The sequence below is a fragment of the Petaurus breviceps genome, unplaced genomic scaffold (assembly GCF_028583685.1).
Source record: "Petaurus breviceps papuanus isolate PSGF00001 unplaced genomic scaffold, PetGlider_PUasm1.0 90994, whole genome shotgun sequence".
NCBI classification, from domain to species: domain Eukaryota; kingdom Metazoa; phylum Chordata; class Mammalia; order Diprotodontia; family Petauridae; genus Petaurus; species Petaurus breviceps.
The window spans coordinates 5,907,539-5,934,908 of NW_027187393.1; the positions used below are offsets into that span (position 1 = coordinate 5,907,539).

A 27,370-nucleotide genomic window follows, 5' to 3' on the forward strand; every position below is an offset into this window, starting at 1 on the left:
TCCTCCTGTCCTCATTCAGTGAGTCCTACACTCATGCATCTAGTGAGAGACAATGCTAGAAAATGGGAGGTCAAGGGAACTTCTCAATGAGACTAGGTGATCTCAAGAAACCACTCAGGGTTACTCCCTGGAGCCCTGAGGGGCAGATGTAGAAGTCTGGCTTTGGGAGAGACAGCCAGGGCATGATCACTATACATCCAAGGACAGATGATATTCTAAAGGCATCGACCATGGGGTGGCCAGGTAGCACAGTGAGTAAGAGCACCAGCTCCAGTGTTGGGATGACCTGGGGATCGAATCCAGGCTCAGACACTTAGCACCCACCCAGAAACACCTGGCCGTGTAACCTGGAGCAAGTTACTTAACCCCAATTGCTTAAAAAAAATAAATAAATAAATAAAAATAAAGGCATCGACCAAAAAGGACTAAGATTAAGCTTGGACACCAGTGAGTCAAGGCCAAGGTACAAAGCAACAGAACAAGGTTCTGAGCAGAGCCATAACTAGTCATTTTTGTGCCCAGGACAAGCAACAGGGAGTCATGGCACATAGGTAGAGATAGAGAAGCTCAACATGGGCAAGTGGAGAAGAAGCTCCTGGAGGTATTTTAATTCATTATGCTTGTTTGCCATGCACAAAACTGTTTCTTTTTTTTTTTTAAACCTTCACACTTACTCTATTACTGAGAACACAGACTGTCCATCCAAGGAAGGGAAACCTGGTTAAAGTCTATGAGGCAGCTTTGAGGGTCCGGATTGAGAGGCTAATGTGAAGAAGGGAGAAGATTCCACATAGTGGGGAAGAATGTAGGAAGAGAAGGTAGGTCCATCAGCCTGGAAAGGCAAGTGAAAGGAATACTGTGGAGGCCTTTAGATGCAGGGCTGAGCACTTTGGAGTTTTTCCTAGAAGGAAGAGGGAGTTACTGAATGTTTCTAAGTATGGGTGTGATATAACCAAGTCTGTCCCTTGGGAAGATGACTTTGGAAATTGTGGAGGATGGAGTGGACAAAGAAGAAACATGCTCTGAGGTTACTTTACTTGAGGTGAGAGCTGATTAGGTAGGGGAAGAGAATGAGATTAGGTTGGAAGCCACAGGAGTGAAGACAAGGTAGGTGGGGTGAGAGAAGGGAGACATCTGCCTGTTGTTCCATCTTGGCACTGCTCTTTCCAGCTGACCCTTAATTCTCAGTAGGTGTTAACTGGGGAAGGTCCTGGGAGGGCTAGCAAGGGATGAACAAAGACTGGGAACACTTTTCACACTTCATCTCTTCATATCCCCATTCCCCTCTCCCTCCCCCAGTTCCTGTGAAGCAGAGTAAAGTCAATGTCTATCCCTCCAATTTTGGGAGGCTATTATTGTTCCCATTTTACAGATAAGGAAATGGAGGCCCAAAGGGGTCAGGTGATTTGCTGGAGATCACAGGACACCCGTAAATGTCAAAGCCAAGCACCCAATGTTCTCAAGTAGAGACTCCACATGCACTGGGGCCCCTTTGGGTGCTCTGGGCCAGCTTCATAGCTGTGCAGGGAATGTTGGGGGGTGGAGCAAGAGGTTCAGAAGATGCTCTTCCCTGAGAGATCCTGGAGCACACATGGAAGGCTGGCTCAGGCCCCTGGAGAAGGGCTAGGCTCTCACTTCTTTTTCCTCTGGGTGCCAATCCAGCTGTCTTCAGCAGTTTCATGCCCAGGCTAGTGGCTGCTGATGGCCCATCCTGGGCACCACAGGGCAGGGCAGGGGTTTCCCTGCTGAGTCACCTCCATTTCCTCAGCTCCCCATCTATTTTTTTCCTCCTGGACTCAGTCGTTGGTGTTGGCGTGGTCGACTGTCTGGACCTCGGTGCTTTTGACCTCCATCTGCTTCTGGCGCATCTGAATAATGAACTTTCTCAGCAAGGGTTCCTCACTACTCTGGTGGTATCTGAACATTGTCTTCAGATGCTGGCTTATCTGCTAGGGTGTCAAATTCGGTGATCATGATGGCAACCAGGAAGGCCTCGACCTCATTCTGCTAAGAGGCAGCATTATGGACAAAATAGTCCCAGACTGCTCCTCGGAGCCCCAGGACCTTCTCATGACTAGGGGCTCCCCCTAAGCTGCTCTCCACAGCAATCTGCAGTGCTGTCCAGGCCTCTAGCACCTCCCAAACACCAGTGCCAAACAAGGCCCATTCCTGCTCTGCAGACACTGCCACGTCTGACCCTGCCTGCCGCCGGTCACAAGAGATCGGCCAAAACTCTGTTGTTTCTATCCTCCTGAAGATTTCCAAGGGCTGACAGTGTCCTCTAACTTTCAGCAGCCTGGCACAAAGCCTTGATGACCCTACTCTTGGTTTGACTCCAATTATGGGACCATTTAGTAGGTTTCCTAGAGCCATCCAGGTCTACTGTCACCAGCACTTACTGGCCAGGTTCCTGTGTTACCTCTAGGATCCTCTGGTTCCCCATCTATCATGGGGTATATTATGGGTATAACAATCCCCATACCATCTTCCTACTTTACAAAGTTGTTGGGAGGGAAGAAATTTGTAAACCATGAAGTGCTATAAAAATGAGAGTTAGAAATAAAATTATTCATCTGTTGACTTAGGAAATCTTCCTTATGATTACATCTTCAGAAAAACCTATATCTGCCTCTGACTTCCTATACAACCTCTACCACCACTTCCCTATATGAGTTACCAGCATCTTTAGGCTAGTCTTAATGAAGCACAATCTACTTCACCACAGACCTGAGGATAGACAAAGTACAGATTTGATCAAAGGAGTCACCTGTCCAGCAAGGTCCATAAGAAGCACTCGTTAACTTTGGTTGATTGATTGAATTAGCCTACGTCTTGCCATGTATCCTAGGATTAAGTAGGAGTCAAGGTCTGGTGGACAGGAGATAATGAGAAGACCAGGCTGCACCAGCTAAAAAACTTGTCCCATGAATGGGTACAGTGAGCATTCTATCTGAACTGGAGCCTGGAACACACAGTCAAGACAATTCATAATTCCAGACCCACAGGACCTCAGTGTCCTATGTTGCTCAAGAATATCCTAATATAGTGTGTGATGTTGATGACGGATGAACCACAGTGTTGTTCAACTGGGCTGGCTCTCAAAGGCACAGGATCTCCATGGGACTGGAACAACTGGGTCTGCTAGGCCAGTGTGCAGGTCACGGCCACTCTAAGCTGGCTCTTTGCCAGGTTCCGCTGTAGCTGAACTAGGCTGGGCTATAGCTGCTGGCAAGACCAGGTCACTGCCACTGTGTAGCCGCTATTGAACAGAGCTAGGTAGGCTGCTGTACCTCTAAGACTATGACCACTGGACAGGGCTAGGAGGGCTGCTTTGTTCTTGAACCTAGATGCAGTGTGCTCAGCTATTGGGATCTTCTGTGTTCTCTCCAGCTATAGTATGATCTTGCTCATTTCAGCTGCGGGGCCACAGAGTTCTTTCAATAAAGTCAGTAGCCCTTAGGGATCACCAGAAGCCTCCTTGCTTTGATCCAATCAAGGACTCAGTCTTGAGGTAGTTTGAGATAGCATATAGATATGACAAAACACTTCAGAAACCTTAAATCACTGTATAGATTTCTGTTGTGCTGTTGTGGTTCTTCTTAGGGTTATAACTAGGGTGACCTGAACTGGACTTCACTTTGGAGTGACCAAATTTAAAGGGCACTGACATTCTCCTATTCATTCAGCTGTTAAAAATAACCAAGCTTAGCACCTAGCTAGCAAGAATAGCTAATTACAATGGAAAACTGAAAAAAACTGGAAACAAAGTAGGTTCCTATCGATTGGTTAAACAAATCATGGCACCTAAATGTAGTAAATTTATTGTGCTAAAAAAAATTATGAATATGAAGACTATAGATAAACATGGGAAAACTTAGATGAACTGATACAAAATGAAGTGAGCAGAACCAGAAGAACAGAGTAAATGACTAAAATTATGGAAACAGAAAAGACAATTTAAAAAGAGACTGAACATTGTGTAATTGTAATGATAAACTTTGTCCCTGGAAGAGAGTTGAGAATATGTACTTCCCTCCCCTCTTTGTAAAAGAGGAAGACAATGGGTGTGAAATATCACATGTGCTGTCAGATCTATTAATTGATTGTTGGGTGGTTTTGTTTAATGTTTTCTCTTTTGTTTTTATTCTTCGTTATGAGGGATGGTATTCTGGGTAGGAGAGCAGGGAGAAACATATTCAAAAATGTGGGGGATGCATGGCTAATGCAGAAATATGTTTTGCATGACTTCATATATATAATGATTGATTATCCTTTTTCTTGCCTTCTCAGTGGGTGGCAGAAGGGTTAGGGGGAGGGAGAAAATTTGTAACTAAAAATAAAAGTATTTTTTAAATGAAGGGGATATAACAATACAAGATGTCAATAAAAATAAAATTAAAATATGTAAACAAATAAAAATAAAATGGAAAGTTGTTTGATGGTGCCCCTCTCCCTCCAGCAACCATATGCCAAATGAATGACTCCCTAGCCCAGCCCCAAGTTCCCTCCCCCAGCAGCTTCCCTCCTGTCACACTCTACAATAGCTTCACTGTTTTCTGGGCTTTCTCACTTCCATGGAGCCTCCTGAAACAGAGGTCTGAAATCTTTCCCCAGAGTTCCCCTCCTTTTCCCCTACTCTCACTTTCTTCCACTGAATTGATCTTAAACAGTTAATTTAACACAAAATTTATGCTGCTCTCCTTAGGCAAGTTATCTTAGATCAGAATCTCTAGTTACATCTCTGATAGTGATGATTTCAGCAGGGATGACCCCCTGAAGTTGGGTTTGATTCCAGCTTTTTGAAGATGGACGTGTTCATTGATCTCTTGCTGGGATAAGCACTCTGTACTTTGAGGAGATGAGAGAGCAGCTCTCTACCTCCATTACTGGGCTCTGTGTCAAAGAGGACTGGTCACTCAATGTAGAGGGGGATGGACTTAAAATAATTTTTTTTATCCAATTTTATTTTCAGTTCTGAATTTTCTCCTTCCCGCCTCTCTCTTCCCCCACCCATTGAGAAAACAAAGATTTTTATTACAAACAGTATTATAAAATACATATTATACATATTCTATGTATATATACATAACAATGTATCATATGCATATTATACATATTATAAAATATATATAAACAAGCAAAACAAACTCTTGCATCAGTCATGTCCAAAAAAAGTTATGCTTCATACTGCACCCATACTCTCTGTCTGGTGATAAGAAAGCCTGCTTCATCATGAGTCTTCCAGACTCAATTGTTTGTTCCATTATATTGATCAGCATTCCTAAATCTTTCAAAGTTGTCTTAACAATATTATTGTCACTATTCTCCAGTTGTTCTCCCTGTTCTTCTACCTTCACTTTGCATCAGTTCACATAAGTCTTCCCAGGGTTTTCTAAAACCAAGGGATGGACTTTTGAGGAAGAAACTCCCCACTCAGTTGGCTATAGGAGGAACAAGAAGAAAAGCTCTCTCTCTCTCTTTGGGTAGCTCTTTGGGACTCTTCCAGTACAGCCTGTCCACTTGGCCCTCCAGCAAGAAATGGTGGGGTGGTGGTGGAATTTCTCTCTCTTCTACTATCAATGGCAATGGTGACCAACAGTGTAAGTACATGGCAATATTGATCAGCATATGCTCACACAGTTAATTCTAAGACCAAACCTTAACTCCCTGACTAACTTCTAGTTCTTTCCTGAGCACTGAACTATAATCAGCAACTGACGATCCTGAGAGATTAATATTTCCAGCCTTGGCAGCTACCTCAAGAGTTCCAGGGTTCCTGAGTTGGTCTTGGCTATCTGGGTGAAGTTGACATGATATCATGCTTTTCGGAGGAAGGGTACATTACCAGCAAGAGGACACTGCAGTCTGGAGCTAGAAGGGTTAAGAAAGTCTGAACTATGCCTTAGCTGGCCAAAAAGAACATCCGTAACTTAAAAGTTACTCTAACAGCGAAGGTCTGAGGTGAAAGTGAAATATCTCTCCAGCAATGCCACAAAGTGCCTTTCTTTACTTTTTGGGAGTGGGGGAGAATAATGTTGGTGGTAGATTATTTTATTTTCTGTTCTATGTATTTGTTAATATGTACTTATGAGTCTTTCATGTTTTAAAATTTTCTTTTCTGATAGAAGCAATAAACAATTGCCTATACCAGATGTAATGGTAAGGAAATTTGAAGATCTTCCCTGCCCTTTAATGGGTCTCACTTGCAGCCCAACAAGAGAAGCTTTCTTAGGGGAGGCTTGTTTTTCAGGAAGGTGTACCTTTTGTTACTTTGTAAATAGGCAGTGGGTCACAAAGGTTGTGATATCTTCTGAACCTGGAGAAGGATGTGAGGTTTTTACTTTGGGGCTCACTTATGGGAAGAGTTGTGTAATTTGGCTAGATGAGACTTTGGGCAGCCATTGAGCACCCCCTCAACTTTGAAAACCCAGATGCTGGTGCTTTTCTCTCTGGTAACTAACTATGTAGGTATATGATGGTCAGACAGCTAGAAGCCCTGTCTGTTGGTTTGTTGAATTGTGTTATTTTCTCTGTCTGCTTGTAACTTCTGTTTGTATTTTCTCTGAAGTTCAGAGTGCTGACTTTTCCCCCTGAACTAGGTAAATGATATATATTTGATTAAAGTAAAATGGTTAACCTCTTTTGAGTTGCTTTCCTTTAGAAAAGCAGATCAAAGAACCTGTGCTACCAGCCATCCTGGGTATGCTAGGGTGCTTGCTGTTAAACCAGATACTTATTTTATACATTGGAAGAAAGGAAGGAAATATTTACTGAGCACCTACCATTTGTCAGGGACTGTGCTAAGTGGTTTACAAATATTCCCTCATTTGATTAACAATCCTAGAATATAGTTTCCTATTGTTACCCCCATTTTACAGTTAAAGAAACTGAGTCAAATAGAGTTCAAGTGATTTGCTTAGGGTCACACAGTCAGTAAATATCTGAGGCTATATTTGAACTCAGGTCACTGGGATGTCTTAGACATTGGGCATATTTTCCAGAAGGAAACCTGTTAAGCCCTTTTTGGGAGGCCCTAGATGTGAGACATAACTAAGCTTTGTTTGAGTTCAGCCATTTTTGGCTTCATTCAGTGACTCCCTTGCTTATAATATCTGGCCTATGCTATAGGGTCCTCCTCTTTGAAACCATGGGGTCTGAGAAATGGGCCTTAAACCGTAGCCTCTGCTTTTGTTGCTGTTTTCTTGTTTGTTTTAGGTGGAGGGCAAGAAGCCTTTATGACCTTGTGATCTTGAAAGCATTCTGGGGTATAGAGGGCACCTCAGTTCCAGACAAGGTTTTGCAACTAGCCCAGCAGCATATACCCTGAGTGACCTTCTGGATTGAGGAAGCAGTTCTCAGTCTGGAGGTGGACTCATGATATAAATGCTATCTACCTCCAGATTAAGAACTAATGGACTTGGAGGCATTTTTTTCCTTTTATTATATTTCTTTTTTTTAAGATGGCTAATGTGAAAATATGTTTTGCATGATGTATATGAATAATGGGTATCACATTTCTTGCCATCTCAATGGCTTGGGAGGAGGTAGAGAAGGGAGGAAGGGGGGGAGGGAGAGAATGTGGAACTAAAAATTAAAATGAAATATTTAAAAAATCTGTGGTAGGACCAAAATCTTAACCCCTCCTAAGCAGCTTAAGAGAGTTGGTTTTGTTTGTTTTTCAAAGATTGTTGAGACATTCCTCTAGCTTTGGCTCCCTCAAGAGACTAAAGGCTGGTTGACTTCTCTTCCTCATCACCTGAGTACAAAGTGACCATGGTAGGCGTGGTGGAACGGGACTGGCTCTCAGATGCTCTCTCTTGAGATGAGAGCTTCTCTCAGCTGAATCAACTCAGGGTGTTGAATATCCTTCTCCTGCTATGGCTAGGTAAAAAATCTCCTTTTAAACTGTTGAATGGCCTACAAGTGTCTCATCTGTCCCACTATGGAACCTAAACTACCGTGGAAATCAGACCCAACCTATAACAACATTCAATCAATCATTCCATAAGCACTTATTAAATATACACTTTGTGCTAGGCAAAGCCTAGATCAGGGGTGGGGAACCTGTGGCCTCAAGGCCACTTGTGGACCACTAGGCCCTCAAGTGCAGTCTTTTGACTGAATCCAAACTTCACAGAACAAATACCCTTAATAAAAGGATTTGTTCTGTAAAACTTGGACTTGGTCAAAAAGTCATGCCAGGACCTAGAAGGCCACAGGTGACCTCGGAGCTGCAGGTCCCTGCCCTCAGGGAGTTCACATTCTACTGGTGGAGATAGTTTGTACTTGTGTTAAGTAGATATAAGATAAATACAAGGTAATTTTCAAGGGGAAGCAACAGCAATTGAGGTAAACAGGAAAAATTTCATGTTGAAGTTGAAGTTGGAAGGAAAGTAGGGATTCTAAGAAGTAGACCAAGAATAACAACAGTCTGTGCAAAAAGCCAGGGGTGGGAGATGGAATATCATGTGGGAGGAAAATCCAGACCAGTTCAGCTAGACCACCGGGGTCATACATAATAATAATAAGCACATATATAATGAGGGTGGAAAACTAGGTTGTAGTCAGTTTGTGATGGACTTTCAATGCCAAACAAAAGTCTTTTTATTTTATCCCAGAGGTAAAAGGGGGTCTTCTGGAATCTATTGATCAAGGAAGTGGTATGGATCAACCTATGCTCTAGGAATATCCTTTTGGCAGCTGTATTGGAGAAGAGAGACAGGAAAATCAATCAGGAGGCCACTGAAAGAGTCTAGAGGAAAAGTAATGAGGACCTTTAGGGCAGTGTCTAGGCAAGTAGAGGAAGGAATAGACTTGAGAGATCAGAAGACAGATTTCACAAAACTTAGCAAATGATTATACAGGATTCTGAGACTGTGAACTCAGGTGACTGGAAGGATGGTGGTGTCCCCAGCAAAATAATCCCCAACAAAAACCAAAATGGCAAAATTGAGAAAAGGGGGAGGGCTTGGGAAAAAAGACAAGTTCTACTTTGAATTTGTTAAGTTTGAGATGATTTGGGGGCATACTAATACTAATAATATTTGTTATTTGCTAAATAATAATAATAATAATAATGATTATGATATCTAAGGCCCCTTCTGGGTATAATATGCCAGGTTAAGAGATGAAAACCAGCAAACACTTGCACCTTCTGGGCATTTGCCTCAGATATCTTTCAGGACTGAAGGATTCATCTGATGAATCCTTAAAGCTGAGAAGGCTTTACCCTAACCTCCTTCCACCACATAGTAGGAAAAAGGCTCTCCAAAGTTTGGACTGTTCCTTAGAGTGAAGGGGGCTGGGAGCAAAAAGCAGATGGAAGCTGAGCTCAAGGAGGTCAGCTGCATCCTGACCGCATCAGGACCAGGCCAGAGCAGTGTTTTGAATTATCAAGAAATTCTAAAGACACAAAAGGCAGGAGACCCCCACATGGCAGGCTTCAGGGAGACTCCAGCTGTGGCTGAAATTTATTTGCAGGGAATTCCTTTGGCCTTGACATTCAACTTGGTCTGGTTTTTAGCACCTTAACCTCAGGCTTCATGCCTAATGGAAATCAGATGGTTCAGCTGCCTGAGTCAGGTCTAGGGAGCCTTTTGCTAAGATTGCTGAGACCCAGGGGACGAGGAGCCAGGCAAGGGGGCCAGTGAGCAGGGGAAGACAACCCCTCACCCCTCTGAACAGCTGGGTGGCCTCACATCTTGAGGTCATCAAAAACCAAGGGCTGCATAAAAGACAGCGGGGAAACCAGGCATGACCTAATCAAGCTGTGGAGTCCTTTAGCTAACAACTGTGTTGTTCCCCCCGCTCAGCTCCTTCCCTAGGTAAGTCCAGAGGGAACTTGGCTTTGGGGTTGGATGGATTCTATTCGCTACCTCAGTGATTATTAGCACAGGTCCTAAACCAGCAGCACTGCACACCAGGAAGTGTCTGAGGAGTAGTTAAGTCTAAGCTATCCTGGGGATAGTCGATAAAATGATTCCAAAGAACAGATATTCCACAATCCATCGTTAGCTTTGGAATCCTCCTCTTCCCCATTCTAACCACACACCATCCCCACTCTAATCCAGCAAACTTGCCTTTATGAATATACCCCCTAGGCTAGTCCAGGAAAATTGGTTATCACTGACTGATGGCTTGAAGGGCAGGCAGCCCACCAAAGATTAAAGCAACTCTGTGTTCCCCAGATTGGAGAGTCTCCCCAGAGAGGGTAAGAGTGATCGTGCACAGACTTTTCATCAGGATTTCATGTTAGGGATGTTCTCAGGCTCCTCACATCTTCCCAGAAGGTCAGTCTGCATCCCTCCACATCTTGCCAAGGCAAGAGGGCCAGGACAAAGCTTCATTGGCCCCCACCCTTGTGGGGCAGGAGGCTACTTACCTTCTATTTCCCAGAGACCTCTAAAGTCCTTTCATAAAGAGAAAGCTAATTTTCTAAAACCTAACACCACAAAACTAGCTGGTCTCTGACTATGTCCTCCAGGAAATAAAGGTTTGCTTTTGTTGGTAATGACTTTTACTCTCTGACCTCACATAGTTTACTTGAAAACTCCAATACACATATCATATATCACTCCTACTGCGGCACCGATAACCATGACAGCAAATGCCGTATCTAGATTGCCTCAAGATTCATGAAGTGTTTTTAATGAATTATGTCCTCGGACACTCACAAAGCCCTGTAAGGCTTTCCGTTTTGTGAATGATAAACAGGTATAGAGAAGTTATTTTAAAAAAAATGTGACCATGGTCACACAACTGGTAAGTGTTGGAGGTAGAATTTGAACTCAAGTCTTCCTGATTCCAAGTCTAGCCACTCTCCACCACACTTTTCTATATTATTGGGCATTGCAGTTGTCTATGTAGTCCTTTGTGGGGGCATTGTGCTAAGTACTGGGAATGCAAACACAAGTATAGAGAAAGACAGCCTACCTTTGAGGGATTTATATTCTAAAGGGGTCAGATGATTCATAAAAGAAAGCAGAGAGGTGGGAGGGAGGGAGCTGCCAGGGTGGGGAAGCTTCTGAGGCATTGTAGAGAAAGCCTTAGAAAGCGAGAGACTAATGAAGATGTGACTGGCCTGGGTATCTTCTAAAATGGACATTCTGGGGAAAACCTGTCAGTCAGTGGTAGAGGCCACAGGGAGCAGAGGGTGTTTACTGTCTGGGAAGTCCAGGGTGGCATAAACCTCCAGATGTTTCCTCCTCCAGCTAGATTCAGTAGTAAATCTTGTTTATTAATGATTGTTGTTCAGCTATTTTTCAGTCATGTCTGACTTTTCATGACCCCATTTGGGTTTTCTTGGCAGAGATACTGGAGTGGTTTGATCTTTCCTTCTCCAGCTCATTTTATAGATGAGGAAACTAAGGCAAACTGGGTTAAGTGATTTGCCCAGGGCCAAACAACTAGTAAGTGTCTGAGGCCAGATTTGAACTTGCAAAAATGAGACTTCCAGAATCCAGGTCTAGCGCTCTATCCACTGAACCACCTGGCTGCCCGCATTTCCAATACTTTGTGCATTTCCAAGGATCACAGATTTAGAGCTAGAAGGGTTTATAGAGGCCAACTAGTCCAATCCCCTCACTTTACAGCTGAGGATACTGAGTCCCATGGAGATGCGATGATCAGCCTAAGGTGAAAGTAGCATAGTAAGGATGTGAACCTGGGTCTTCTAAATTAAAATCTATCAATATTTCCCCTATACTACACTGCCTCCATTTGTGTATGTGTGTATGTGTGTGCGCACACACATATACACATAAATGTATATATAATATACGCAAAATATATTGCACTCACACACATACATGTATACATAATATATAATAAATATGACCTTCTTCTTGGATATTATCTCTTATGAATTACTGAGAATATTGTCTCTTCTTCTAGTCTCATTGCCCAGAGGGTTACATAACAAGGCAATGAGACTAGAAGAAGAGATCTATGTGGGAAGTTTTCTCCCACCTCCTTTCTCTTCAATTTAAAATCACTTTGATTAGATTCACAATTTGTCATTAGACAAATTTTCTGGTCTCTGTTAGGTACATGCCAAGTGGACTAAGTCCATCATTCCCATATTCTAAGCTGTGGAGTGGAACTCCAGATTGGATGAAGACACCATCTTCTCAGCTATTCCCTTCCCAAATCAGCCTTTCAATTCTGAATCTCCTACCTTCAAACAACTGATTTGTATTCTTAAGGTTTTGAGGGGGGTTTTGGTTTGGTTTGGTTTGGTTTTTTGCTTAGAACTTCATATTTCTTAGCAATATGACCTGGGTTCCTTCTGGTAGGGTCATTTGTCCTCATAGAAGTTAGTGATGATTATCATATATGCCAGTTCTCAGAAAACTTTACATTATACCCAGATATACGCCTTGTGAAGGCAGCTGATTTCTCCATTGCTTATATGTCAGGTTGTCCAATAGCTGCCCTGGTTCCCTTCAGTTAGGGAGTCACCAGCTACTTCTCTTTTTCTGCTACCCATCACTAGATGGCTTCTCATCTGGTAAGAACCCACATTATCATGCTGTGGGATGCAAAAATCTGCTCCCTCCAGAAACAGTCTGGCTCTTGTGCCTACAGAAATGGACTAATACTTATTATATAGCCCCAAATGCTCAGGGGGCCTTCTCTGCTTCCACCTTTTTGTCCCACTCTTTCACCCTTCACCATTTTAACACAGATAATAATTCCCCTCTATCTGTTTAAAGGGCAGCTAGTTGGCACAGTGGTTAGAGTGCCAGGCCTAAAGTCAGGAAGATTCATCTTTCTGAGTTCAAACATGGCCTCAAATACTTACTAGTTGTGTGACCCTGGGCAAGTCACTTAATCCTGTTGGCCTCCGTTTCCTTATCTGTAAAGTAAGCTGGAAAAGGAAATGACAAACCGTTCTGGTATCTTTGCCAAGAAATCTCCAAGTGGGATCATGAAGAGTCAGACACGACTGAAAGCAACAACAATCTACTTATAACTTTTTTTTTCCTCCTTGAAGCATTTCCTCCATTATTTAAAAGAACATTTCACTGAATTAGTGAAAAAAAAACTTTATTAAGCATTTGCTATATGCCAGCAAATGTTCATAGCTCTGGGAATACAAATACAAAAGCAAGATAGTTCCTGTTTCAGGGAATTTATATCCTTTTAAAAATTTTAATAGATTTTATTGACATCTTTTAGTTTTTACATTTCCTACATTTCCCCCTGTGACCCTCCCCACTTCCCAGATAACCATCCTTTATAACAAATATTTTTTCAAAAAGAATAAGTGGAAACTAATCAGTAAAACCAATGAACACATTAAAAAAAATCTGATATTATGTGTAGTGTTTCATTCCCATGGATCTCCTAATAGAAGGAGGGGACTTCTGATATCTCTCCATTCAACCAAGTTTGTTTTTTATTATTCCAAATTTCTTTGATAGCTATTCTTTCCATTTATATTCTCGTGGTGTTTGTGCTTATTGTTTTCCTGTTTCTGTTTATTTCATTTTGCATTCATTCACATAAGTCTTTTTATACTTCTCTGTATTATGTTCCTCATTTTTTTAATGGCATAGTAATATTCCATTATATCCATGAACCACAATTTGTTTAGCCATTCCCCAATGGATTATTTACTTTGTTTCCAATTCTTTTTTTGTTTTTAGAGGGAGGAAGGCAGGGCAATTGGGGTTAAGCCACTTGACCAAGGTCACATGGCTAGTAAGTGTTAAGTATCTGAGGCCAAATTGAACTCAGGTCCTCCTGACTCCAGGGCCAGTGCTCTATTCACTGCACCACTTAGACACCCTCTAATTCTTTGCTACCTCAAAAAGTACTACTGTTTTCAGGAATATGTGGGAGCTTTCCTTTTGCCAATGAACTTCTTGGTGTATGTACCTAATAGCGGAATCTCTGGGTCAAAGGATATGGGAATTAATTTGTTGACTTTATTTGTATAATTTTAAATTGCCTTCCAGAACAGTTGTAGCAAATTCATGTCTCCTGCAACAATGCACCTTTTCCCATAACCTTTCTAAAATTGACTATTCCTATCTTTTGTCATTATTATCAATTTGCTGGGTATGAGGAGAAAACTCAGGGTTGTCTTTTTAAATATATTTTTATTTGTTTCATTAAATATTTCACAATTATCTGTAAAACAAATTTTCACATTCATTTTTAAAAATTTTGAGTTTCAAGTTCTGTCTCTCACTCCTGCCCTTGCCTACCTCCTGAGAAAGCAAAAATGTGTTACCAATTATACATGGCATATGAAGTCATACGAAACATATTTCCATATTAGCAATGTTGTAAAAGAAAAATACACATAAAAATAAGAAAAATAAAGAAAGTGGAAAAAATATTCTCCATCTTCATTCAGAGCTTATCAGTTCTTTCTCTAGAGGTAGATAGCATTTTTCATCATGGGTCCTTTGGAATTGTCTTTGCTTATATTGCTGAGAATAGCTAAATCACAGTTGATCATCCTTACCAAATGCTGTTGCTGTGTACAATGTTCTCCTGGTTCTGAACACTTCACTTTGCATCAGTTCTTAGATTGCTTTGATTTGCATTTCTCTTATTATTAGTGATTTGGAATATTCTTTAATATGGTTATTAATACTTTGTTATTCTACTTTTGACAACTGTTTGTTTTTTTAAACTATTTTTCTAGTGGAATGGCTTTTGGTCTTATATTTTTCTATGAGTTGTCTACATTTCTTAGATATCAAACCCTTTTTCCAAGATATTTGATGCAAAGTTTTTTTCTCTCAACTGCCTTCCTTCTTATCCTAGACTTGCCAATTTTATTAGTGCAAAAGCTTTTCAATTTCATGTAATCAGAATTACCTACTTTATCTCTGAAAAAAAATGTTTCTTTTCTATTTTTTATTAGTAAAACTTAAATATTCAGGTCACTGATACATTTTGATTTCATTATGGCTTGTGTTAATAAAAGCCTAATTACTGCCAGACTGCTTTCCAATAGTTTTTATCAAGTGGGAATTACTTTCCAGATGAAGCAAGTATTCTCTAGGTTTGTTATCCGAGAATGACGCCAGCTACTTCTTTCCCTCAGGATTCTCGGGGTACCTGAGGGATTGAAATGTCTTTCTCTAATGCCATCAGCTAGAACTCTCATTCTAAATAAGCTTCCTCTGCTGTTAGCCAGTGACTAGCACCCCAGTTCCATTTAACCAGCTAGATTTCATAGTGAATAGAGCACTGGCCCTGGAGTCAGGAGGACCTGAGTTCAAATCCAGCCTCAGACACTTAACACAGCACTGACTAGCCATGTGACCTTGGTCAAGTTGCTTATCCCTAATTACCCGGCATTCCCCTCTCCAAAAAGCAAAATGAAACAAAACAAAAGGTTGTTTAATTCAAAGAACAGCAAAACAGAAGTACAAACATTTCCACTCAACATCTCAGTAGCACACTCTCCTCTACCCCATTTTGGTCTTTGGGAACAGTGGGCTCAGAAGGAGACCAAAGCTATATGGTAACTTCAGTTACTATACAGAATTGGTCTCACCAAATTTACATCCAAATGCAGCATACCTGAAGTAGGAATCCTGGTCTCAGTTACCCCTGAACTAGGGGCTTCTCCCTTATTCCTGAGGAAGATGCAGGGCTGGCTGCAAAACCTGGCATGGACTAATCTCCTAGACTCCCAGATTCCAAGACTCAGTCTGAACTCTTACATGACTCAGTCTCTTGATCTTTCAAAACTCATGAGGTCTCAGCCAACCACTTCCTTCACCTAAAATGAAAGAACAAACATCAAGGCAAACAAAGTAGAAGCTGGGGCAGCTAAGTGGCACAGTGAATAGAGCACCGGCCCTGGAATCAGGAGGACCTGAGTTCAAATCCAACCTCAGACAAGTAACACACTTACTAGCTGTGTGACCTTGGGCAAGTCATTTAACCCCAATTACCTTGCCTTTACCCCTCAAAAAAAAAGAAGAAGCCTCTATTCATGGGTCAACTTCAGATAGGGAAGAGGTCTAAGGCCTTTCCCCTTATAGCTTTGTTTCTCACCAAATGTTGTCTGACAGTAAAAGAGAAGAAGTCAAACCAAGAAGGAAGAGGAAGAAGGTCTACATGACTAGACCCTTAGAATGAACCCCCAGCCAATCAACAAGGCTCTTCCTCTTCATATTGTTAGCAGATTGAGACATTTTTCTTACATCAAATAAACTCCACAACCTCTTCCAAGCGGGAAATTGCATCACTGTTGCTCTGTGCATACTCATAGGGACTGGGTTCATTGGCCAGTCCTCCATTAAATAAATAATTTATGTTTGGGGATTTATCAGACATTGGGTTAAGAAAGCTTGCATTTTAGAAGGGGAGACAACACAGGTACAAAAGTGGGGGGGGGGAGGGGAATCAACGAAGGTTGTTCTGACCTGAAATGTCACCAGAATGATGGATGAAAAATAGGGCACTTGATTGGCATGCCCTTTCTAGAAGTAATGGTAATATTGATCTTATTATAGTTCTTATAATGAAGGATAAAAGGGGGAAATGATACAAGTATGGGGTGGCAGAATAGAAAATGGCCAGGGTAAAGAAACATGGTCAGATCTGGGTTTGACTAGATATAGGTGTTTTCACTTGAGAGTAAAAATGGTTTCCTCTAGTCTTTTTCACTTTCTCTTTTAAGTTAGAGACCAGTTTAATTTTGCCAATGGCATTGGCAAAAACACAAACAGAACATCCTCTCTGCGGATCCCCCCCCCAAAATTTTTTTTGCCCTCCATATATTCTTTTTTTTTTTTTAAAGCAATCGGGGTTAATAACTTGCTCAAGGTTACACGGCCAGTTATTTCTGGGTGTGGTGCTGACTATCTGAGCCCAGATTTGATCCAGGTCATCCTGACACTGGAGCCGGTGCTCTTACTCGCTGAGCCACCTGGCCGCCCTTAAGCAATTGGGGTTAAGTAACTTGCTCAAGGTTACATGGCCAGGTGTTTCTGGGTGGGTGCTAAGTGTCTGAGCCTGGGATTCAATCTCCAGGTCATTCCAACACTGGAGCCGGTGCTCTTACTCGCTGTGCTACCTGGCCGCCCCTACCCTCCATATATTCTTAAAGCAAGTTCCAAAGTCTTTTTTCTTCTTCTTCTCTTGGGGCTGATGCTGTGTGAATGGATAAAAATGACCTTGGATAGTTCTGACTATAGAACTCAGAAAATACAACTGAACCACCCAATTTCAGGTTCTCACTGGCCCTCATTCAAAGTCCTAATGCAAGAACTGAAGTATTAGACATAAGCAAAAAGGAGAAGGAGAGAGACTGTTCTACTATAATTAAGAAATATTATAGGTTGAAAGAATTCCAAGATTCTTCCAAAAGGAAGAAAATAACACCACAAGTAGAACTCAGAAGAAAAAGGGATTGTCCACAACCACTCCATGAATAGATGGAAGAAATGAAACAGGATATGAGATTAGAAAAATGAAATTTAAAGCACTTGGATAGAGAAGTATCTTAGAGAAAAAATTAGGCAATCTTACCCTATTAGTCAACATCCTAAAAAATGGAATAGAAGGAACAGGAAAAAAATGATTCAAAGAAGAAATAAGCAATATTAGAACAAAATCAAAAGATTGGGAAAAGTAGTGAATAAGAAAAATACCTACTATCTAAACCAACTGATCTAGAAAACAATAGAAAGAAGGAAATTTTAAAACCACCATATCCTGAAAACCATGACCAACCCTCCCCCCCAAAAAACCCCTCTACATACCATATTTCAAGATATAATAAAAAAAAACTGTCCAGAATCAGTAGAGTCAGAGGGGAAAATAAAAATAGAAAGACTGTACAGGTTGTTTCCTAAAAGAAACCCTAAATTGACCATACCCAGGAATACTATAGTCAAAATCCAGAGTTTTCAGGTCAAAGAAAAAAAATACTTCAAGCACCCAGGAAGAAAGAGATTAAGTACAAAGGAGCTACAGTCAGGATCACAGAAGGCCTAGAAGAGATTAGTCCAAAAGAAAAGATATCCCATAATATTGCATGCAAAAAGAAAAAAAATTAAAACCAAAAATAACATCCTAGAAAACTGAGTATATAATTCTACAAGGAAAAAAAATTGGAATTTTACTAAAATACATGATTTTCAAATATTCCTGTTGACAAAAGCAGAGCTGGGTAAAATCTTTAAGCCACAAATGCAGAAGACAGGAGAAATCTAGGAAGGTAACCATATTTGAACAATCAGAAGGAGCAAAATGATGATCAAGTGTTTATATCCTAATGGGGGGAAAAGTCATTTTCCTTCAAAATCCATTATCTTCAAGAACCAAAGATGGAACAAAGAAAGGCAGACTCAGGAAACTGTGATATTTTGTTTGATTTAAGAGATAAAAGAAAAGGGAAGAAAAGGAATCCATTATGAAAGAAATGGAAATTTATTAGTTTTCATAATGGGCGCACATCAGAATGAGTGAATAGATGAATAAATGACAAAACTTGTAGTAAGCATTTACTGTATACCAGGCTCTGGGCTAAGTGCTGGGGATACAAACAAGCAAGACAGTCCCAGCCCTCAAGGAAATCATGTGTTAATAGGGGAATAAAACACATATGAGGAGCAGTTCCAGTGGGAGAAGACCACAGAAGTCCACAATGAAGTCAAGAAAGAAAACAGAAAGAAAACTGTTGACAATTTCACTAATGAATACTGACGCAAAAATGGCAAAGAAGCTGTAGCAACAGCTTCTCATTAGAATCATTAGATTCTCATGAGAATCAGCTCCAGTTTATAGCAGAAATGCAGGATTGGTTCAACATTAGGAAAACTATAGACAGAAAATGAATAACAAAAGCAAAAATCATACTATCATGTCAATACCTAAATAAAAACCTTTTGACAAAAATGTAGCATTCAGTTATTCTATTGCTATTGTTGTTTTTAACACACTAGAGCACACAGGACCAAATGTACCTATATATATATATATACATAGATACATTTTTTTTTTGCTTTTTGGAGGGCAACTGGGGTAAGTGACTTGCCCAGTAACCCAGCTAGTAAGTGTTAAGTTTCTGAGGCTGGATTTGAACTCAGGTCCTCCTGATTCCAGGGCTGGTGCTCTATTTACCATGCCACCTAGCCATCCCAAATGTACCTATCTTTAAAATGGTAAACAGTATATATTGAAAAATGAGAACTAGTTTTATTTATAATGGAGAAACAAGAGGCTTTGTCATTACCATTACTTAATGTGTTTCTGAAAATTCTAAGAGAAAGAAAGGGAGGAAGGAAAGAGGGGAGGAAGGGGGAGGAGTGGAGGGAGGGAGGGAAGGAAAGGAAGGAAGGAAGAAAGGAAGGAAGGAAGGAAGGAAGGAAGGAAGGAAGGAAGGAAGGAAGGAAGGAAGGAGAAAAGAAAAAAGAAATGGAAAGAAAAAGCATATGCAAAGAGGAAACTAAATTATTATTACTTGCAAAAGATATGTGGTTTACTTATAGAACCCTAGAGATTCAAGTAAAAATTAATTGAAATACATATATATGTATACATATATAATTAGATACAAAATAACCTTGTTAGTGCAGAGGAAGTCCTAGCAGCATTTTTGCAGAAGTTGGATTTAAGCTGAGTCCTGAAGCAAATGAGGGATTCCAAGAGGTAAAGGTGAGGAGGGAACGCATTCCAACAACCTATGTAAAGACATGAACATGGGAGATGGAATGCCATGTGTAAGAAGCAACAAAAAGGCCAGTTTGGCTTAACCACATGGTTTGTAGACCTTAGTAATGTATAATAAGGCAAAAATAGAAAGACAGGGCCAGTGGTGAAGAGCTTTAAATTTTTAAAAAAGGAGGAGTTTATATTTGATCCCAGATCTCCACTGGGGTTTATTGAGTAGGGAAATATATGATCAGACCTGTGCTTGCAGAAAATCCCTTTGGTAGCTAAGTTCAGGATGGATTGGAGTGAGGAGAGACTTGGAGAAGAGAAACTAATGAGGAGGCTTTTCTAATAGTCCAGAAGACAGGTGATGTGGACCCGAATGAGAGTAATGGCTGTGTGAGCATAGAAAAGAACCACATGCAAGGGGTGTTGCAGGAGTAGAAATGACAAGTTTTGGCAACTGATTGGATATGTAGGGTGAGAGTGAGGAGCTGAGGATGAGCCAAGCTTTCAAACTAGGGTAACTAGAAGGATGTTGATGCCCACTATGGAAATATGGAAAGAAGTGTTGAAATATAACGAGTTCTACGTTGGACATGATGACTCCCAGCTGTAGAGCTATGGTACAAACTAAAGGGTTATGATTAAACCCTGACTAAAATCCAAAAAAGATTTGCTGAGTCAGGAGCATGAGAGAAACTGGGTTAGTCTCATTAGACCCCTCCACCAACAGGAAACCTTCCCATGTGTTGCTTTTTCTCTTGTGGAAGAAAACAAGGGAATGACATCGTGAAGATAAACAGCTTTAGTAGATTTAAGCACTAATCAATATAATGACCAATTCTAATTCCAGAGGGCTAATGATGAAGCATCCTGGTTGGTTGGGTTTTTTTGTTGTTCTTGAAGAGAACCAAAATGACATCACTATGTTGAGATCAAGGTACAGTGTGTCCACCTGTGACTGATCAGACCAATATGAGCTCAAAAGGTTCTATCACAGGTTGAGCACAAATAGTCGACATGAACATTTGGGGTGAAGATGTTGCTAGATTTATGCATCTCACAGCTACTCAGTTCTGTTTTGCTTATATTAAGCCCAAAGTATTCTGAGAGTCATAAACATAGAATAGTTTGGACTGGGGGAAGTGTATATCAAAGGCATAAAGAAGGTGACACAGAGGTTCCAGATCTGGATTCAGAAGACCTGAATTCGAATCCAGCCTCAGATGATTACTAGCTGTGTAACTCTGGGCAAGTCATTTAACTTCTATTTGCCTCAGTTTTCTCATCTGTAAAATTGAAATAATAACAGCACCTGCCTCCCTGGGCTGTTGTGAGAATCAAATAAGGTAACAATTGAAACACTATATAAAAATCAGCTAAAGAAAACAACTAAGATCAGATAATCTTTCTCATATGAACCTGCATTATCAGGAATAAATTTGTAGCATTCAATAACTTCTGATTCCATGTAGAGAATCAAATAAAAGATTAATTTATTTTTCAAGTTCTAAGCTATTTTATGCTAAATTTGAGTCCTTTTTTATATTGTTAATACAAGAGCATGCATACCCTGGCTTCCCCTCCCAGAGCCAGACATAACACAGCTCCCTTCAGGTTTCTAGGGAGTGGGTTGCCCAGAGGGGTAGGGAAATTTCTTGTGTTGTCATCTGGAGCCCGCACCGGCTGATTTCTCCCCATCTTTAGAGGCTTATAAGTAAGTTCCTTTCCTCTTCCACGTTCCATTTAACCACTTCAATTAGAATCTACAAAGAGATATTCACTTCAAAGAGAGAGCAAGAACAAAGTATATTTCCCCCAATACCTCTCCTATACCACCTCAGTCTCTGGAGAAGAATAGACTCAACATGGTTCAATTCTAACGTAGCATTGGTCCCATAAAGCTTCTTCTCAGATGTGACATGACTGCAATAGGAAATTTCTTAAGTCCCCTGGCCAGGCTCTAGAAGGTCACTTTTTACTCCTCAGGACATCAATGCTTTTCTTATTGTCAATAACCTTCTTGAAGTAATAAACTCAGTAGTGGGGTTGATAGATCAAAGAGCATGATGGATTTGGCAGCATTTCTTGCATAATTCCAAACACCAAGTCCTTTACTTCGCATTGATAGAAACAGCAGCTAATAGAGGGCAATAAAGATGAAAGCCAGAACTCAAACTCAGATCTGATTTCAAGACCATTACTCATTCTGCTCTGGAAGGGATTCCTGTTCAGATAAAATTTGGCCTTCCAGTCGTGGGATTCTATGTTCTTGAGTTCCCATTTTCCTTCTGATTCTTTGATACTTCAGGGAACTAAATCACAGGAATTGTTTTGGCTCGAGTTACTTCCATCAGCCTAGAAACTTTACTTAATCCCCTACCAAGGACAGAGCATGAAGTGTGGGATCTGGGCACAAGAGGGCAGTGTGGACCTATTGAGCAGCTGCTTCCAATTCCAGGCTCACAAACTCTCAGGGGATTCTCAGAAGGGACCCCAGCGATTATCTAATACAGGGGTGTCAAACTGAAATAGTAACGGGGTCATTAAATCATTCATAAGTATCCCTATGGGTAAGATATTGACCTAGATAACTATCTATTTGTATGTATGTATGTATGTATTATGTTTCTATATGTGTATGTGTATATGTGTGTATATAGGTATGTGTGTGCATATTATATATGTGTGTGTATACACACATATTAAAATCAAATAGGAACTACATTTTAATCTGATTTTGACCATACTCAGTAGTGCTGTGAACCTCGTGCTGTGAATTTGACACCTCTAATATAATCTAACCTCTTTTACAATGTGCCCAGCAAGTGGTCATCCAGCCTTTGAGAGATGAAACAGAAGAAATAAAACATACCCAGACTTCAAAGAGCTTACATTTTTATAGAATGATAATATATGCCCCCAAATAACTGATATGAGCCAGAATGTGATAAGTACAAAGGAAAGGTCCAGAAAAAATTACTGAGAAACAAGAGGAGGAAGAGATCACTTCTGGCTGGGAGGTGAGGGGCATGTCTGAGACGACTTTGTGGGGGCAATGGTACCAGAACTGTACTTCAATGTCATGGGATGATTGTAACAGGTAGGAAGGGAGAGTCATTCCAGAAGTGGGACAGTGAGGCATGAAACAATTGACAAGAGTTTATTAAGGGCCTACTATTTGTCAGGCACCTTCCTAACCACTATGTGATATTTAAAACCATGAAGTCAGGGCAAGTAGCGAAGAATAGGTTAGCATGCAGCCTGTGATGAGGTCTGAGATGAGCTGAGAGTGGAAAGGGATGTTGGAATCAGATTGTGGAGTACCTTGAATATAAAGTCAAAGAGTTTATATTCTAATCTCTCAGCACTAGGGAGTCACTAAAGGGTTTTGGGAAGTGATGTAATTAGGGGCAGCTAAGTGGCACAGTGAATAGAGCACCGGCCCTGGAGTCAGGAAGACCTGAGTTCAAATCTGACCTCAGACACTTGACACACTTACTAGCCATGTGACTTAACCCCAATTGCCCTCCAAAAAGAAAAAAAAAAGGAGCGATACAATCAGAACAGCATGATAGGAAAATTACATAAGCAGTCATCTCATTCCAGGTTCAGTGAAGAACTAAGAGAGGAGAAAGGATTGAGGAAAACTTTTCTAAGACAGTCCTTATCTCATGGTAGGGCAGCTAGATGGCTAGACAGAGCACTGAGTTTGGAATCAGGAAGACCCTTCTTCCTGAGTTCAAATCCAACCTCAGACATTTACTAGCTATGTGATCCTGGGCAAGTCACTGAACTCTGTTTGCCTCAGTTTCCTCATCTGTAAAATGAGTTGGAGAAGTGAATGGCAAACCACTCCAGTTATCTCTGCCAAGAAAACATCAAATGGGGTCACAAAGAGTCAGACATGCTTGAATAAAAACCCAACAATCTCATGGTGAATTTTTCTCTTCATTCAGTACTGATACATAAGCCTCCCTATTCCCTTTTGCCTCCTGGCATGAACTTAAGTCTTCCCTACCCTGTTTCCCCATTGTGAGTTAGGCAGCTGCTGGAGGTACCATGCTGACCTAAGACTACCCCTCCTAACTTCTGAGGTTGTACTGAGGAACCAGGGAACGAGAGACCTTGAAGCATAGTGTGGTTTGGCAGAAAGAGCTATGAAACTGACACTGGGAGACACCTGAGTTCATATCCCACTTCTGACACCAGCTGGGTGATCCTGGGCAAATCGTTCAGCCTCTCTGAGGCTGTTGTCCCTCCTCTATAAAATAGGGAAAATAAAACCTGTTGTGAAGATCCAAATAGATGATGTGTTCAAAGTGCTCTATAAACCTTAAAGTACTATTCATACACAATAGAAATGTGAGTAAGCATCCCAAAGCTATCTGGTCACAGAGATAGCCTCTAAAAGCATGAGACATAATGTTTCTTCTAAGTGGTACTTCTGGAGGTAGTCAGCACCAGCCCTAGGGACCAGACTCTTATTGGCTTTGTGGGCATCTCTGGCAACAGAACCTCTTTCAGGCTTTAGTCACCTCTCATGTGGATTATTGTAATAACCTCCTAATTAATTTTCCTGCTTTAGGTCTCTTCCCATTTCAATCCATGGCTGCTCTGTCCAGCAGCCAAAATCATATTCCTAAAGTAGTGAGGTGGTGCAGTAGATAGAGTGCCAGGTCTGGAGTCATGAAGACCTGAGTTCAAATCAGGCCTCAGACACTTATTAGCTGTATGACCCTGGGTGAGTCACTTAGTCCTGTTCGCCTCAGTTTACTCATCTGAAAAATGAACTGGAGAAGGAAATGGAAAACCACTCCAGTATCTCTGCCAAGAAAACCCCAACGGGGTCACAAAAAAGTTGGACATGACTAAGCAAAGCATGTCACTAGCCTGGTCAATAAATTCCAGGGGCCTCAATTACTTCTAGCATCAAGAAGAAACTCCTTTATTTATAATTTAAAGCCCTTTACAACCTAGATCCAACCTACCTTTCCAGCTTTAATATGTGGAATTTTTCTTCTTCATGCCCTGTATGATTCAGACAACCCACACGTCTCCTGCCTCCCTGCTTATGCATTGGCCCTCTCCCATGCCTGGAGTGCTCTAATTCTTCATCTCTGTCTCTCAGACTCCCTAATTTTGTTCAAGGCTCAACTCAAGTTCCACTTTCTATATGAAATCTTTCTCCCACAGTTGCTATTGTTTTCAACCTTCCCCCAAATTATCTTAATTAACATAGCAAATATTTTGTATGTGCCTGTAGGAGCACATGCTGTTTATCCCCAATGGAATGTAATCCCCAGGCAGATTTCACTTTTGTCCTTATATCTCCAGAGTTCATCATTCCTTCTTCTACATCATGCTTCCTCCAAGTCATTGCATTTATATGCACATGTGCTCAGATATACACATGCATGAATGTTCCCACTTGGAAATATAGCAGAGAAAATTCCCAATGGCTGATGAAATCCAAGTTCCTCCCTCCGGATAATCCTCTGTTACAAGGCCAGATAGAGATACCATAGAAACAGTTCAGAATGTGATATTGTTATGAAATCTTCCAGGTTTGTCCTCAGTAAGCCTCCCTCCTCACTATCTAAGTTCACTCTTCCCTTCTGGCCACCAATGCTTTCTTTCCCAAAAACCTACTTGATTCACCCACCTCCCAACCAAAGCATGCCCTCTTCAGGTAAGAATCTATTTCCTGACCTTTGTTTCTCCCCACATCAAATCTCACCTGTCCTGGGTCTGCTGCTCAGCAAACCGTCCCAGGCTGTGGATCCTAACTGTTTCAAGCCTTGGAGAATGGGCCCTCTCCTGGAACCAGTATCTCTTAGGGAGACTGATAATGGGAATCAGAACCATATGGATGACTTTTTGCCGTGAACTACAGGCCAGAAAACAACACTGGTTCAAGGTGAGTTCAGCATCCTCCTCCCCTCTTCATCCTCAGATGTAGCCTGGTGAATATCTCCAAACAAGGCCAGAGACCAGAAAACTGACCTCAGGAAGATTTAGGGTCAGAAAAGCCTTGAGATGAACAGCTCCCCTGCTCACACTCATCCTTCTATCTCTGTAAAACAGCAGAGGAAACCAAGGAAAAGAAAGATTCCTCTTGGCATTGCCTAAGATTGATACCAATAAGACCCCACAAAGGAACTTTGAGTAAGTTCTGGGATTTAGGAAACCTGGATTCAGAGGTGTGCAGGAGCTGATAGTTAAATTTTCAGTGTAAGCATTTACCTCTCAGAAATCTATAAGTCAGGGTTTGATTTATTTTACTGATTGTCTAGACTTGAGAAAGTTAATGAGGCAGATTAAACGTTATATACTTAGCATTTCTGGGGAACCAGTTGTTATTTGTCTGCACATCCTTGACTGGGTTCAAAATTTTGACTCTAAAACTTATTAGTTGAGTGGTTGTAGGAAAGTCACTTAACCTTCCTGTGTCTTGGTTCTTGTCTCTATAAAATGCGGTTAATACCTAAACTCCTTCCCTCCAAGGGTTGTTGTGATGAAAATTCTGTAAAGTGAGGAGAAGAAAGTGCTACAGAAATGGTTGGGGGGAGGGGTGCAGGGAGGATTCTTTTTTTTTTTTTAATTACACCTGTGATTTCCCTAGTTTAAGGAGCCAATGTAGAGCCATACCTTCTCTGCAGTTTACGTAGTCTTAGACCAGAATGTTCCTTGGAACACTGAGAGCTCAGTGGCTCGTGGTGGACAGAGACCAGTGCTCTAAGTCAACATTGCCTCTTAGCTGTGCTTAAATCTGATGAGTAACCCACCATTCCCCCACGAAGAGGGGTGGGTTATGGGTTTAAATCCCTAAACTTGCAATAGCTGCTGGAGTAGATGGCATTCTGAAGGGAGATGGAGCAAAGAAATACCAGAGCTGGCCTCAGGCAACCTGAAGGTCACAGTAACTGGAAGAAAGGGGTCATCGCCCCGGGGTTAACGTCATTTGGTCTCCAGAAGGATATTGGCACTTGTTAGTTACCCATCCTGGGCCGTGGTTCCCTGTACCAGATATCCAGGGGCAGGAGCCCTCCGGAAGGATCTAGGCAGGACACAAGCATTTATTAAGAGACTAAGATGTCTGGTTTCCCTTTTTTCATTCCTGATCCTGAGACAGGAAGGGAAAACTGTCCCCTTGCTGTTCCTTTTCCAGAAGAAATTGGTGGGTAAGATGTGAGACCCTGATTCCCAGCCTTTCCCACCTCCTACAGCTAGAGATCTAGGAGAGAAATGTCAGCAGGGTCAGGAAATAGGAGGAATCTTCCTACCAGAGTGTTTGCCCAGTTTCCTCTTTCCTTTGTCCTTTGTAAAACAGTGTTCCCCCGGGGAAAGTGGAAGGTTTCAGCTGAGGCAGAGACGCAAGGGTGAGGATCTTTCAGGGTCTTTAATAAATGAAGGATTCCACACTTTAGGGAATTCTGAGGCTCTGAGTAACTTACCTGAGTACTAAAAAGACAAGGAAGACAATGAGCAGGACATAGACCGCTCTATTACCTTAATCCCTCAGCTACTCATTTTCCATAAGACCCAATAGGAGTATGGGAAATATTACTTGCTGGTCACCATAAATTACGGTAGGGTCACTCACCTAGGGAACTCATCCCTGAACCAGGAATAATTGTTTAACAGAAGACCCTATATTTCTACCTCCTTGCTGGGAAGTGTGTGTATGTATTGAGAAGAAGAATCATGGAATCATCAATATAGAATTGGAAGG

At 41.3% G+C, this 27,370-nt stretch overlaps 1 pseudogene; it reads right to left on the reverse strand.

Annotated features, from left to right (window-relative positions):
- Window positions 1-576: 576 nt before the first annotated feature.
- LOC138153459 (uncharacterized) lies at window positions 577-27,254 on the reverse strand (annotated as a pseudogene).
- Window positions 27,255-27,370: the final 116 nt, after the last annotated feature.